The sequence below is a fragment of the Sturnira hondurensis genome, unplaced genomic scaffold (genome assembly GCF_014824575.4).
Source record: "Sturnira hondurensis isolate 20B ecotype Veracruz unplaced genomic scaffold, ASM1482457v3 Scaffold0001509, whole genome shotgun sequence".
NCBI classification, from domain to species: Eukaryota; Metazoa; Chordata; class Mammalia; order Chiroptera; family Phyllostomidae; genus Sturnira; species Sturnira hondurensis.
In genome coordinates this window covers 1,925,134-1,937,919 of record NW_028074140.1, presented here as the reverse complement: position 1 = coordinate 1,937,919, position 12,786 = coordinate 1,925,134, and the positions used below count along the sequence as shown (strand labels likewise).

The 12,786-nt window shown below is 44.2% G+C and overlaps 1 long non-coding RNA gene and 1 pseudogene across 1 annotated transcript in view; one reads left to right on the top strand and one right to left on the bottom strand.

Moving 5' to 3' along the window:
* Positions 1 to 11,494, bottom strand: part of LOC118974924 (uncharacterized) — a 60,645-nt gene extending 49,151 nt beyond the window's left edge. Inside the window, exon 1 of the long non-coding RNA XR_005063977.1 lies at positions 11,470 to 11,494. This is a non-coding gene — a long non-coding RNA (uncharacterized LOC118974924). The remainder of the gene's footprint in view (positions 1 to 11,469) is intronic.
* On the top strand, positions 11,462 to 11,614 carry LOC118975448 (uncharacterized; annotated as a pseudogene).
* The last annotated feature ends 1,172 nt before the right edge of the window (positions 11,615 to 12,786 follow it).

Below are 12,786 nucleotides of genomic sequence, written 5' to 3'. Positions count from 1 at the left end.
ATCCGATAAGGCCCAATTAAGGGACATTTTTCAGATATCTGACCAGTAGTCTTTGAAAGTGTCAAGGTCATGAAAAGCAAGGCAAGGATAAGAAACTGTCACAGATTGGAGGAGATGAAGGACGCATGATGACCGAGTCCAACATGGAATCCAGCTTGGGATCCTGAGACAGAAAGGACATGAATGGGAAAACTGGTGAAATATGAAGGAAGTCCATAGTTTGCCAAACAGTTCTGTACCAGTGTTAATTACTTAGTTTTGATAAATGCACCTTTGGTTATATAACATGTGAACATTAGGGGAAGTGGGGTAAAAAGTGTGGGAACTTTCTGGATTGTCTCTGCAATTCTTCTATACATCTAAATTATTTCTACATGGCTGGCATGGCTCAGTAGATTGAGTGCCAGCCTGCAAAGCAAAGGGTTGCTGGTTCAATTCCCAGTCGGGGCACATGCTTGAGTTGCGGGTCAGGTCCCCAGTAGGGGGTGCTCAACAGGCAACCACACATTCCTGTTTTTCTCCCTCTCTTTCTACCTCCCTTCCCCTCTTTATAAATAAATAAAATCTTAAAAAATAAAAATATTTTTAAATGTTTCTGAAAATACTGAAGAAACAAACCCCTCCTTACAAAGCTGGAGGTGACCCTCACTGTTGCCTCTCTGGCCGTGTCATCTGCTCTCATTCCCTCCCTGCCTCACTGCACAGTTTTCCTTCCTGGCTCTCCGCCATGTGTTCCTACATGTGGGTCTTGACATTTAGTATTCCCTTTGCCTGGAAATCTTCCCCAAAGATCGCTGTATGGCTAGTTCCTCTACCTCTTAGAGATCTTTACTAAGATGTCTCCTAATCACGAGACCCTCTCTGATCAACCTATATAAAAAAATATATGTGTGGCACACCTGCCACGTTCTCCTGCTTTACTTTTCTCCATTGCTTTTATCATTATCTGTCATTCCATTATGTTTCATTTGCTTATTTTTCCTTATCTATACTCCTTGTGATAGGCAAACTAATGGCCCCCACAGATGTCCATGGTCTAATCCCTGAAATTTATGAATGTGTTTGGGTAACACTGCAAAGGGAAGTTGAGAGTATAGATGAAATTAAGGTCGCTACTCATCAAGGTTGCTGCCTCGGGGTTGCTGGCGATGAAATGGGGAGATTATCTTGGAGTCTCTGGGTGGGCCAATATCATCTATGAGGCCCTCAGAAGTGGAAGAGGGAGGCAGAAAATAAGTGGGGGTGACTTGATGTGAGAATGACTCAATTGCCCATTACTGGTTTTGAAGAAGGAAAGAACCCATGACCCACAAACTGTGGGAAGCTTCTAGAAGCTCTAAAAGATGAGGAAATGCTTCCACAGAGACTCCAGAAGAATGCAGCCCTGCTGACATCTTGATGTTAGGACAGTGAGACCCTCATCAGACATCTGCTTTACAGGACGGTAAGATAAAATATCTGTGTTGTTTTAGGTGACTAAATCAATGAAAACTTGTTTCAGCAGCATAGAAAATTGACTCATGGCACCACGTGATTGATCATCCATGTGGGATCTGGGATCTGAAGAGTGCTGGCGTTCAGCCAGCGTGGGAACGAATGTGTGAGGTGAAGACTGTTCTCTCACAAAGTCTCCAGTGGTGACACAAAGTCAGTGGGATTCCACGTGCACAGGGCATGTCTGGGAGTGTCTGGGAGTGTGTGTGAGGAAGAACCCTGTCCGTTGGGTTGAGTTCATGTCATACCCTATGAGACCTCACAGGCACAAGCTCTCCCTGGGATAAATGCTAAGAGTAAGGCCTTCACCACTACTTGTGTTGAAGATTCAGAGATTCTAGGAGGACTCGGACAACACTCCCAGACACTGCCTGAGTGCCCTGCACTGTGCTGTCTGCCCTGGACAAGAGAGAATGGTGGCCACAGTGTCCTGGAGCTTTATGTTCGGGGGTGACTTGAGGCATTGAAGAAATCTTACAAGAAGTTGATTTACGAAGGCAGTGCAAATACTTCTCCTGTTTTTACATAAGAATCTTTCTCGAGTTCTGGATGAGATGGAGGAGTAGGTAGAGACCCTTCACTTCCTTGCACAACCAAAAGGATGATAATGACCAATCTAAAATCAATAAACAACCATAAATGCCAGAAAGTCAAAATGCATAGAACTCTGACAACCAAGGAATTAAGAAAAATCAACCAGAACAATCAGATTGGTAAGGCAGACTGCACAGGCCGACTCAGAAAAACTGAGGCAAATTGGCTGAGGGGCGGGGCTGACTGCCAAGCTCCGGGGAGCTGCTCAGGAGGGACTGGCTTGAAGGGGAAACCAAGACTCGGAGCTGACTGTGGGCTAGGGCTAGGGTTGCCATGGTGGGAGATGCTTCCAGTCTGACTCCAGAGTCTGTTGGAAAGTGTGCCAGAGATGAGCAGGTGAGCTGCATTGCTCCCTCTCTGGCCCCTCCCCCACAGGCAGTGCAGCAAAGAGAGTTGCCCTGCCTGGGTGAATACCTAAGGCCCTACCCCCTTACAACCTATCAGGGAAGCCAAGACAAAGAAATATGGCCCAAGTGAAAGAACACAGCAAAACCTCAGAAAGAGAAATAAGTGATGAAAGGATTGCCAACCTATCTGATAGACAGTTTAAAGCCCTGGTAATCAAATTGCTCACAGAACTGATTGAGCTTGGTGGAAAATGAAAGAACAAATGAAAGATAACCAAAATAAAATAAAGCAACATATTCAGGGAACCAACAGTGACAAGAAGGAAACCAGGATTCCAAGCAACAATTTGGAACAAAAGGAAGAAATAAGCATCCAACTGGATCAGAAAGAAGAAACAAGAATCAAAAAATAAATAAAGAGAGGCTAAGGATTCTCTGGGACAACCTGAAACATTCCAATATCTAAATTATACGGGTGCCAGAAGGAGAAGCACAGCAGAAAGAAATTGAAAACTTATTTGAACAAATAATAAAGGAAAACTTCCCCAATCTGGCAAAGGAAATAGACTTCCAGGAAGTCCAGGAGGCCCAGAGAGTCCCAAAGAAGTTGGACCCAAAGAGGAGCACACCAAGGCACATCATCATCAAAATACCCAAGATTAAAGACAAAGAGAAAATCCTAAAAGCAGCGAGAGAAAAGGAGATAGTTACCTACAAAGGAGTTCCTACAAGGCTATCAGCTGATTTCTCAAAAGAAACCTTATAGGCAAGAAGGGGTTGGAAAGAAGTATCTGAAATCATGAAAGGCAAGGACCTACATCCAAGATGAATTTATCCAGCAAAGCTCTCATTTAGAATGGAAGAGCAGATAAAGTGCTTCCCAGATAAGGTCAAGTTAAAGGAGTTCATCATCACCAAACCCTTATTATATGAAATGTTAAAGGGACTTATCTAAGAAAAAGAAGATAAAAAATATGAACAGTAAAATGACAATGAACTCACGACTATCAACAAATGAACCTAAAAGAAAAAAAAACAATGTAAATAAAAACTAAGCAAACAACCAGAACATGAACAGAATCAGAGAAATAGACATCACACAGAGGGAGTTCAGTGGGGACAGGGAAGGGAGGAATGGAGGGGGAAAGGTACAGGGAAGAAGCAGCATAAGTGGTAGGCATAAAATAGGTGGGGGGAGGTCAAAAATGGTATAGCAAAGAGAATTCAAAGAACTGATATCTACAACCCATGGACATGAACTAAGGGCAGGGAATGCTGGAGGGTTGGGAGTGGGCAGGGTAGAGGAGGGATAAAGGGGGAAAATTGGGAAAACTGTAATAGCATGATTAATATAAAATACTTAAAAATACAAACTAAAATAGACTCTCAACTCGAACAAGAACTTTGAGGGATTATAGACTGATGGGTGAATTTGTGGTTTTTATTATGTAAAATAACAAAAGACTGAAAGGCAATATAATCATGATACTAGAGAGCTTTATAAATAAAATAGGAATAATAGATACTTGAAAGATAATGTCCCCAAGCACTTTATAATGACAAAAGCATCCTACAAAATTTTAGATGAATGGCTCAGACTTCATTTCGAAATGGGCTTTGGTTGTTAAATTTCCTTTTCTGAGTAAGTCAGCAAGAGTTTTAACTAAATATAAAACACAAACTGAACACCAACAGCACACAGCAGAAAGTGTTCATTGATGTATTTAATGTAGCTACAATTATGCTGTATCAGTAAAAGATTTTGGTTTGCACATGACTGAACTTGGCTTAAATGATAATGGGAATTTACTGGCTTGTAAAACCATAAAATCCTGAAGTAGGGCAGGCTTTGGCAACGTTCATTCAGAAGTTTACAGCATCACCAGGACAGTTTTGTCCCCTGTGGTCTCTATTTTCCTAAGTTTGTTGACTTCTTCCTTGGACTGGCTTCTCTCAGCATGTTTGGCTCCCGGAAGGGGCCACTTCTCACTCACAGCTGGTGAGCGGAGCCACCCTGGAGCCTCTCCTGAAATCACTGGGCTGGGAAGTCCAGGGTTGATGGTAGGAGACTAGAGGTCACAGAACAAGGGCTATGAGTGCAATTCAGCCGGGTTTCTGATTTTGTAAGTCACGTTGTGCTGGAACATAGCCGTGCCCATGTGTTTGCACATTGCTTAAGACTGCTTCCACACCACAGAGACCTTCTATCACGCAAAGCTTAAAATGTTCCTATCAGGCCCTTGACAGAAAACATTCACTGATCCTTGGTGTGGAGTAATTAATAGGGAATAATTCTTGGAGGTAACCCTCGGCCCAGAAGCTGTTCTCTTCCCGACAACAGTGGTTGATTCATTCTTGCTACGTCTCTTCTTTCTTTCTCCCAGCAAAGCACAGACAGATTTTTCTCAGGCCAGTACAGCAAGCAGCACTCAAAAGTCCTGAGTCAGACTTCCTGATGCTTTAGGATCTATGTGGAACGGCACGACTGCTAATGACAACAGCAATAGCTGAGAACTGGGAGCAGTGACGGATGAGCTGTAAATTAATACTAATAGCACGCACTGGAGGCCAGGTCCTGTATGAGCACAAAGTCTTAGGAAGTGTGTTCCATTGTTGTTTCTGTTGTATCGAGGAGGCACTGAGAGTTTAAGAAATGCTCCAGTTTACATAACCGGTAAGTGGTACAGCTCTCATCGAAAGCCAGGCTGTGGGACTCCAGAGTCTCAGTACACAGGCTGCCTCTAAATCGGAATTCAAACCAAGCAAATGCAGAAAGAGGCTTAGACTTACCTGAGGTTTGTGATGTGGTTTAAAATTGAACATAAAAAGTGTGAGACGTGCAGAGAACAAAAACAAAACAAAGGCAGGCCTTCCAAAAAAAGCAGAAGACCTAGCCTGCACACGGCAAGACCAGGAAACAAAACACGGAGGAAGTCAGGAACAGAAAATAAACATTCCCTTTGGCCTTCCCTTGCGAAAGTCTCAAGCAAGATCCTGATGAAGGAGGATTTGGAAAGGAACCAGAATGAGCTTCATAGAAAAATGGTCCTGTGGTCAACTCAGTCGTGGAAACATAGCAAACACTTACCCACTCGGAGATCCTCAGTGCTAATGTTACAAGAAATGCTAGGGTAAGGAAAGCAGTTCGCCTCCCCTAGCGTTTACTGGATTTATTTGACCACTGAACATGTGGCTATGGATGATACCCATAAACATGTCAGAACAAATTTTTGATCCATTTGTTGTATAATTTGCATCATTAAATGCTTAGCAATATGATTTATTGCACAGCTCAAAAAGTAAAACCATTGTTTCTTTTTTTTTCCCTCATCTTTTTATAGTCTTAGTAAAAGAGCCCTTCCAAGGCAACTAAAATAGGAATCTCTGACGGCTATGGACTGACCTTGGAACAGGTGAGCTTCCTTGCCAAAAGGTGCTCTGTGAGGCCCTCTAGTGGGAGGACCTGCCATTGTAGGTTCACCGATCATAATAGCAGCATCATAAATAGTGTAGTATTATCATAATATACTGATATAGTAAAGGGCTAAATTGTGCAAGACAACGAAGTAGGAAATCAGACTCCAAAAAAACAAAGCAAAACAAAATTACAATTACTACAAATATTAATTCAAAGGAAGTTGAAGACTGAAGCTACCAGCATGGCATAGAGTATTGCCAACAGGAAGGGTGCATAAAAGAATGGGACACCTGAGCTGGACCTTAAAGGGCCTTGTGGGCATGGGCAGTGAGGAGAAGGTAGGAGATGAGGAGTCAGACTAGCAGAAGCAGAGGAAGCCTGGATGTACTCAAGGCTGAGGGGTTGGAATGGGTGGAGGGTGGTGGCTGTGGTTGGTGAGATCTGAGAAGTGAGGTACTGGGGTAGAGGAGACTCTGAAAACCTAGCAAGGAGCATGTTTTTAATTCAACTGATAATAGGGAAACATTGTAGGTTTTTGAACATGGCCAAAGCATGTGCTGTTTGGTATAGATCGTTTGGCTGCAGCATGAAAATAGAGTGTGAGGAAGGAAGTTATAGGAGGAGGCAGAATTCTCCTGCTACAGAGGAGGAAGAGACTGTTAAAGACTCTTCAGGCTTGTAAGAGGGCTAAGTTCCAAATCGCCAATGTCAAAGTCATTGATTTTATTTTCTGGTAATATCAGTAGACATTGATTGTCGATTGTAATTGACTCAACCCATTGAATCACCAATATAATTAGGAAGATGGTCTGCTTGCTTTAAAAATAACAATAATGTGTATGTGTCAATGGACTAAATATATTATTTGTTTCCATAGCATATTTGGGAAATATAGAAAAATTCATGGAAGAAAACAAATCAGCCTCAATGTCAGAAATGTCTGTACATGTTGGGAATACTTCCTCCTGCAAACAAGATGGGGGGGCCTGTGTGAGGTGGTGGGGGTGTCAGCAGACATGGCTGTGCTCAGTGGTCATGGCAGTGATGCCCAGTGGGAGCCCTGACATCCAATAGAGGGGAGAGGAGCAGGAAAAGGGCACGTGGAGGTCATGTAGGCGCTCATCAGTCTTGTTCCTGATGGGCCATTTCAGTGACTTTTCATTCTCCAGGGTAGAGCCTCCAATGCCACCATCTCATTTTGTGACCCTTTCTCATGCTGCCCAAATGTGGCCATCGATTCCTGCGTTAAGGTTTAGTCCAAGTCAATAATATATATATAAAGGAAATACTTCTGTTTACCACAAGTCTTAAAACAGTGTGAGTCTGTGGTGGAGCTGTTTGAAGGGGGACTGCATCGTGTAACCCAGAACTGAACTGCCTTGGAACCTCTTCACTCACTCAGCCCTGTGAAGCCCAACACTGCTCAGCAGCTGCTCCTCCTAATCTCTCCCAACAGTCTCTGTCCCCCTCCAGGACCTGTCGGCTTTCACGTCATTGGTCTTGATTCTCAGCCTTGCTTCCTCCTCTCCCTGCTGCTCCTGGAAGTTTTCCTTGTCAGAAGGCTCCAACTTTTTTTTCATTCTCCCTTCCCCCGTCCCTCCCTTGTAAATAAATGTAGTATCTCCAAGGTTTTTTTTTTTTTAATTTACTTACTACTCTGTCTATGGGAAAAAGGGCAGGAAATTGAGCAGCTCCCCTAATGAATCTTGCTTAGAAAGCTGAAGAGGGTAGAAGATGGTAAATAACTATGTTTTCATATTATACCTGCCATGCAAACTGGGCAGGGGGGCGGGTAACCCCATATTGTTAAAGCTGGAACACCTTCATCCAGATTATCTACGGATTAACTCCAGGCAAAGTGATCTCTGGAAACTAGAAAGCTGATTACTGCTAGTAAATAAACTGACTCTGAATTCAAGTAGGTACCTAAAGAACACTCTGACTTCAAGTTAGTTGGCTCCTTTTGTCATATTTTCTGCCACTTGGACGCAAGGGTTCAGATACACTGATTTACAGGATGGAAAGGCTTGCTCTGGGCCCAAGGGCCCTGTGTGTTGAGCGAGGCCACCCTGCTTCATATGATCATAATTTATGCAAAAGATTTCAGAAACTTCTGAATGTTCTTTGAGGGCTGAAATGATGACTTCCCAAGCCTCCGGTTCTCTTAGTGGTTAACATGATCAAACACAAAGTAGTACTATACCAGGTCCCTGTGTTGGTGTTGTCAGGGTTTAAGATGCCTGGATGTGGCCTCACTTTTGATAACATCTGTGAATCTTTCTTGGGGTTTTCAGGCATCTGTAGGCATATCTTTCTCTCCTACTGTGCCTTGGGTCTGTGGATCTGCCCCTGTCCACACCTCTGCCTTCCCTCCATCTGTCTTGCAGTTGTCTTTGTGGTTTCTCTCGGGATCCCTTGAGTACGGACTTTCGCCCCTCCCTTCTACCATTGAAATGGCCTGTAAGGTTGGTCAGGGAATTCTACAAAAAGACTTTCAGCAGCTTATGATAAAATATTTAAATAACAAGAACCAACTAATGGGAAGGAGGGATTCAATTATACATGAAAATTATTCTCAGGTGCCAGAGAGATTAGGTTAAGGACATATTATAATTGAAAGTCAATAATGGTGACCAGTAAGGAGGTAGTCCCTTCCTATTTTCACCAATAATGTGAATTTAGGAAAAAGACAAATTATATAAGGAGGTAAATATTTTAAAGAGAAGTGCGCTATTACAGTTAGAAGAAACTTTAAATTACGTAGGGAAGCTCCATGATTCTCAGGTAAAAACCAAGGCCTAGAGCAGAGGAGTAATTTGTTCAAGGCTGCTCAGTGGTTAAAACTCCTTCTGCTGGGTATCTACCAGGTGCCAGATGTCATTCTAGCTCTCAGATAAGCAGCCACGACTAGGTCAAGGTCCCTGTCCGGTTGGGATTTAAACATCAGTGGGGGAGGCAGGTAAGCAAGCAAACCAATAACAAACAAACAGGGTCATTGAAACACTGTTGGATTCTTTGATAGGAGGAAGGTGATAGAGGGGTGGAGGGAGGTTCTGGAGAGAAGTCCCGGTCCTGTGAAGGTGGCGTGTGTCTGAGCGCGTGAGCACTGCCACACTGCAAACTGCCTCCAAAGAAAACGCCTATGATGTCTTCACCAGTGTCACGGAGGTGAGGCGAGGCACATATTAATGACACGGAGTAAATAAGCATGGTGTAGAGGCAAAGTTATCGTAGGCAGCTCGGTATGCGAGGGCTTTTAAAAAGAAACTTACGCAGCAGCCAGTCTCTGCGCTGGGGGAGCTCGCCGCCCAGTGGATAGCTTCTCAGTCACAAAGGCGGCCTCTTGAACCCTGACAACTGCTCTGAGATCCACCAGGTGGAAGTGCAGGAGGCAGCTAACGTGCCTCAGACAGGATTCTGGTCGAGATCCTATCTTCTTCTGAAAGGAGCGTTTGGCCACAGTATCCTTGGCTCGGGCTTTCTGTCTTGCCTCACCCACACGTTGGGTTTAATGATATTATTGTGCTTCCACAGTAAAGCAAAAGAGTCACTGTGCACGTTCACGACCCTGACTCTGGCTGATATTGACCACTGAAAATGAACGAGAAGGGCCAGTGAGCGACGGCCAACGTGCAAAGCACTGTTGTCGTTTCAAATTTAGCTAAATATATTGGTATTGAACTTGGAGAGTTCAGGCTATAATTCAATCACTATTCTTTAGCCTGGGATTACCTAAGGGAACACTGTGAGATGGACCAATTTGTATTTAGTATTGATAATAACGGGGAAAATACATTTGGCCAAAGATATTATCTCCATGCGAGCTCTCAGAGAAAATTTCCCCCAGATTATAGGAGCCTCTCTCATCAATGAAGAGAGAAAAATAGAAGCCTTGGGTTGTCATATCGAAAGTTTGGAGAGGAAGGCTAGACCAGGACAGGGAGGGTTTTTGTTTTTTGTTTTTTTAAAGCACACTTGATGGAGATCCTAAGATCCTTTAAGACATTTTAAGATTATCTTTTAAATGATTATAAAAATTATTTTCAGTGTTACTGTGATAACATTCTAGAAACTGTTGAGGGTAATGGAGTGACTATAAAAATGTAGAAAAGTTACATAGGTTAAAAAGGTGGAAAATCCATGTGGCCTAACTGTCCCCTGGGAAGTGGGGTTTGTGCCCAGTTGTGAGATGTGAGAGCCAGAGCGGCTCACTGTTCATTACTCAAGAGCCTGACCGCCAATACAAAGAGTGCTGACTGTTGCAAAGTCCACAATTTCTCAGGTGTCAGTGTCGGAGGAAAAGCATGAGAAGGTCAAAGTGGACCCTTACTGGAGTGTCACAGAACTTCAAAAGCTTCTCTGAGCCTCCAACCTGAGAATGAAACATCAGGTGTCAAAGATACTGTTTCCCAGCTGCCAGGCGCGCTAAGGAGAGGGCTGAGGCTCTGGGGTTCTAGATGTTTTCTTTGCAGGCAGTTTGGAGTGCTGTGCTATTTCTGTTCTCCTTTTCTCTGTTACTCCAAGTCTTACTAAAGGTGGTGGAGAGTGTTAGCGCTTAAGGCAAGTGAGAGGATCTTAAGGCACCATGGAGACCGTTTAGCCTTGTGCCGGGCACCCCATCCCCAGGCTGGAAGCTGCAGCCAGGTCAGGTAGGACTTCACAGAGTGAAGGGAGAAGGCATCTCCCTGGGAGGGAACAAGATGGCAGGCAGAAGCAGTTGTTTTCCGCTGATCAGATGTGGCCCTCACAGGAGAGAGCAAGCCTGTCCATGAGGAGAGTCTGGAGGGATAATGGCCAGCTAGAAACGAGGCATTGCCTCAGTTCAAGGGCGCTGTGGCCAGAGGCCACAGCTGGGTTCTCTGAGGAATCTGCCCACACGCTGCACGATAATAAAAGTCACCCTCAGACATTTCCGCACACCCAAAAATTGCTGACACCAATTTACCTCTGCTACCTTTCCCTCTGAACCCTACCCCTGGGCTGAGTCACAGAGCGGTCAGAAGCAACCGGTGTGGAGAGAAGAGAGGAAGCGAGGGAAGAAGCTATGGTTTCTCCTCTCCTTCCTCACAACAGAATTCCAAGGTGGAGCAGATCCAAATGGGGTGACAGGGAGAGAAGTTTTGAGTTCAAAAGAATTTGGAGTTTTGTTACTCTATTAGAACAGACTGAATTCTGTAATTTTCAGCTGGACCGGACTCAATAAAATTTGAACTTTTATTATCTAAGCATTCCTAGAAACCAAAGTCATCCCTAAGATTTCATTTTAGGGTCAGGAGAGAAGAGGTGAGGGAGTTCAATAGGCAGAGAAGAATGAAATGAAATCGGTCTCTAGATCAGTTAATAAGCTACTTCTGTGACCTGAGCGCACTCAGACTGTGTGGTGCTTCGGTTCCAAAGGTCAAATGCGTGACCAGTGCTGGCGTTTGCTTAACTTGCATTCTCACTGACAGGGTCTGCAAAGTGCTTAGCACAGTGTCGGGCAGTACAGGTCCTCAGTGATGTATTAATAGCTAGTTATCTTTAATTATTATTACAGGGCATCTGACTTAGGACATAACCAACTAGACTCTCAGCTTCTCTCAACCAGCAGGGTAAAGAGCAGGGACACACACTTACCTGGCAGGGGAGGTACCATGATCACAAAGGTGGCTTTCCCAGGGCTTACCCATTGCACTCTGGATGTGCTGACCCCTGCAAAAAAAGATAAGAAGAGAAAAACAGGGACAGCTCTGTAGAGGGAGCTCTGAAACCATGCCTCCCGAGGAGAAGGGGTGGTGGGGCCTCTACCAACTGCGCCTTCCCTGGCAAAATGAGGCAGTGGTGGGTCAGACTCCAGGGAGGTAGCATAGCAAAGGGATCAGGCCATCCTGACTGGGGATGTGGGCTCCACAGCCAGTGGTGGGACAACGGTTATCTTCTCTAACTTCAGTTTTCTCGTGTTTAAGATTCCAAAAATAATATGTGCTTACTTGGGGGGGGGGGTGCAGAATGCATCCTCACTGAATTGGGTTGTTATGGTACGTAATAGATATTCCATTTGTTCCTTCTTTCCAGTTCATCTAGTTGTGTTCCTCTCCTTTTAATTCTTAACACCTCTCTATGAAAGCCCAGGGTTCTTTTTTTTTTATTTTGTTTTAAATCCTCACCCAAGGATATATTTTTAATTGATTTTAGAGAGAGAGAAAGGGGGAGGCAGGGAGGGAAAGAGAGAGAGAATGAGAGAGACAGACAGACAGACATCAAGGTGAGAGAGAAACATCGATCACTTTCCTCCCATACATGCTCCAACTGGGGACCAAAACCACCACCTAGGGATGTAGTGCCCTGACTGGGGGTGGAACGAACATGTAGGTGCTCAGGGTGATGCTCCAACCAACTGAGCCACTCAGCCAGGGTCTGAAGCCCAGCATTCTTAAACTTTCCTGCTCTGTACCCTGTTTCCCTTACTTACCTGGGAAAGTACTTTAATAAACTAATCTCTAATCATTCGTTTAGAAACGAATGATAATTGCTTAGACTTGAGATTACCTTTTCACAGAGGAATCTGGAAAAGAGAAAGGAGAGAAGAAATCTCAGGCCCTGAACTTTCACATTTGTGTTGACCTGGTGGAAAATGCTTAGGGTTAGGGGACCCCAGTGAGCAGTCCCACTAGACTGGTACTGTACTGATGGCAAAACTACCTTTTTTCCAGTGTGGGCATCCCACTCTTACGGCCACTCTTACTCTGTACTCCTCTGTGTCCAGCTCTAAACCAGGAGCTTTGCAACTGAATCACACTGAGTTTTTGCAGCCTCTGTAAGGGAAGATATGGTGAACTTAGAGAGGTGGTTACTCCAACCAGACAGACTTCAAAGTGGTCATTGGTCCCAGACACATGCCCACAAAAAGATGGTACTGAAGCAGTTCAAGAAATGCATGTGTGGGTGAAAAAA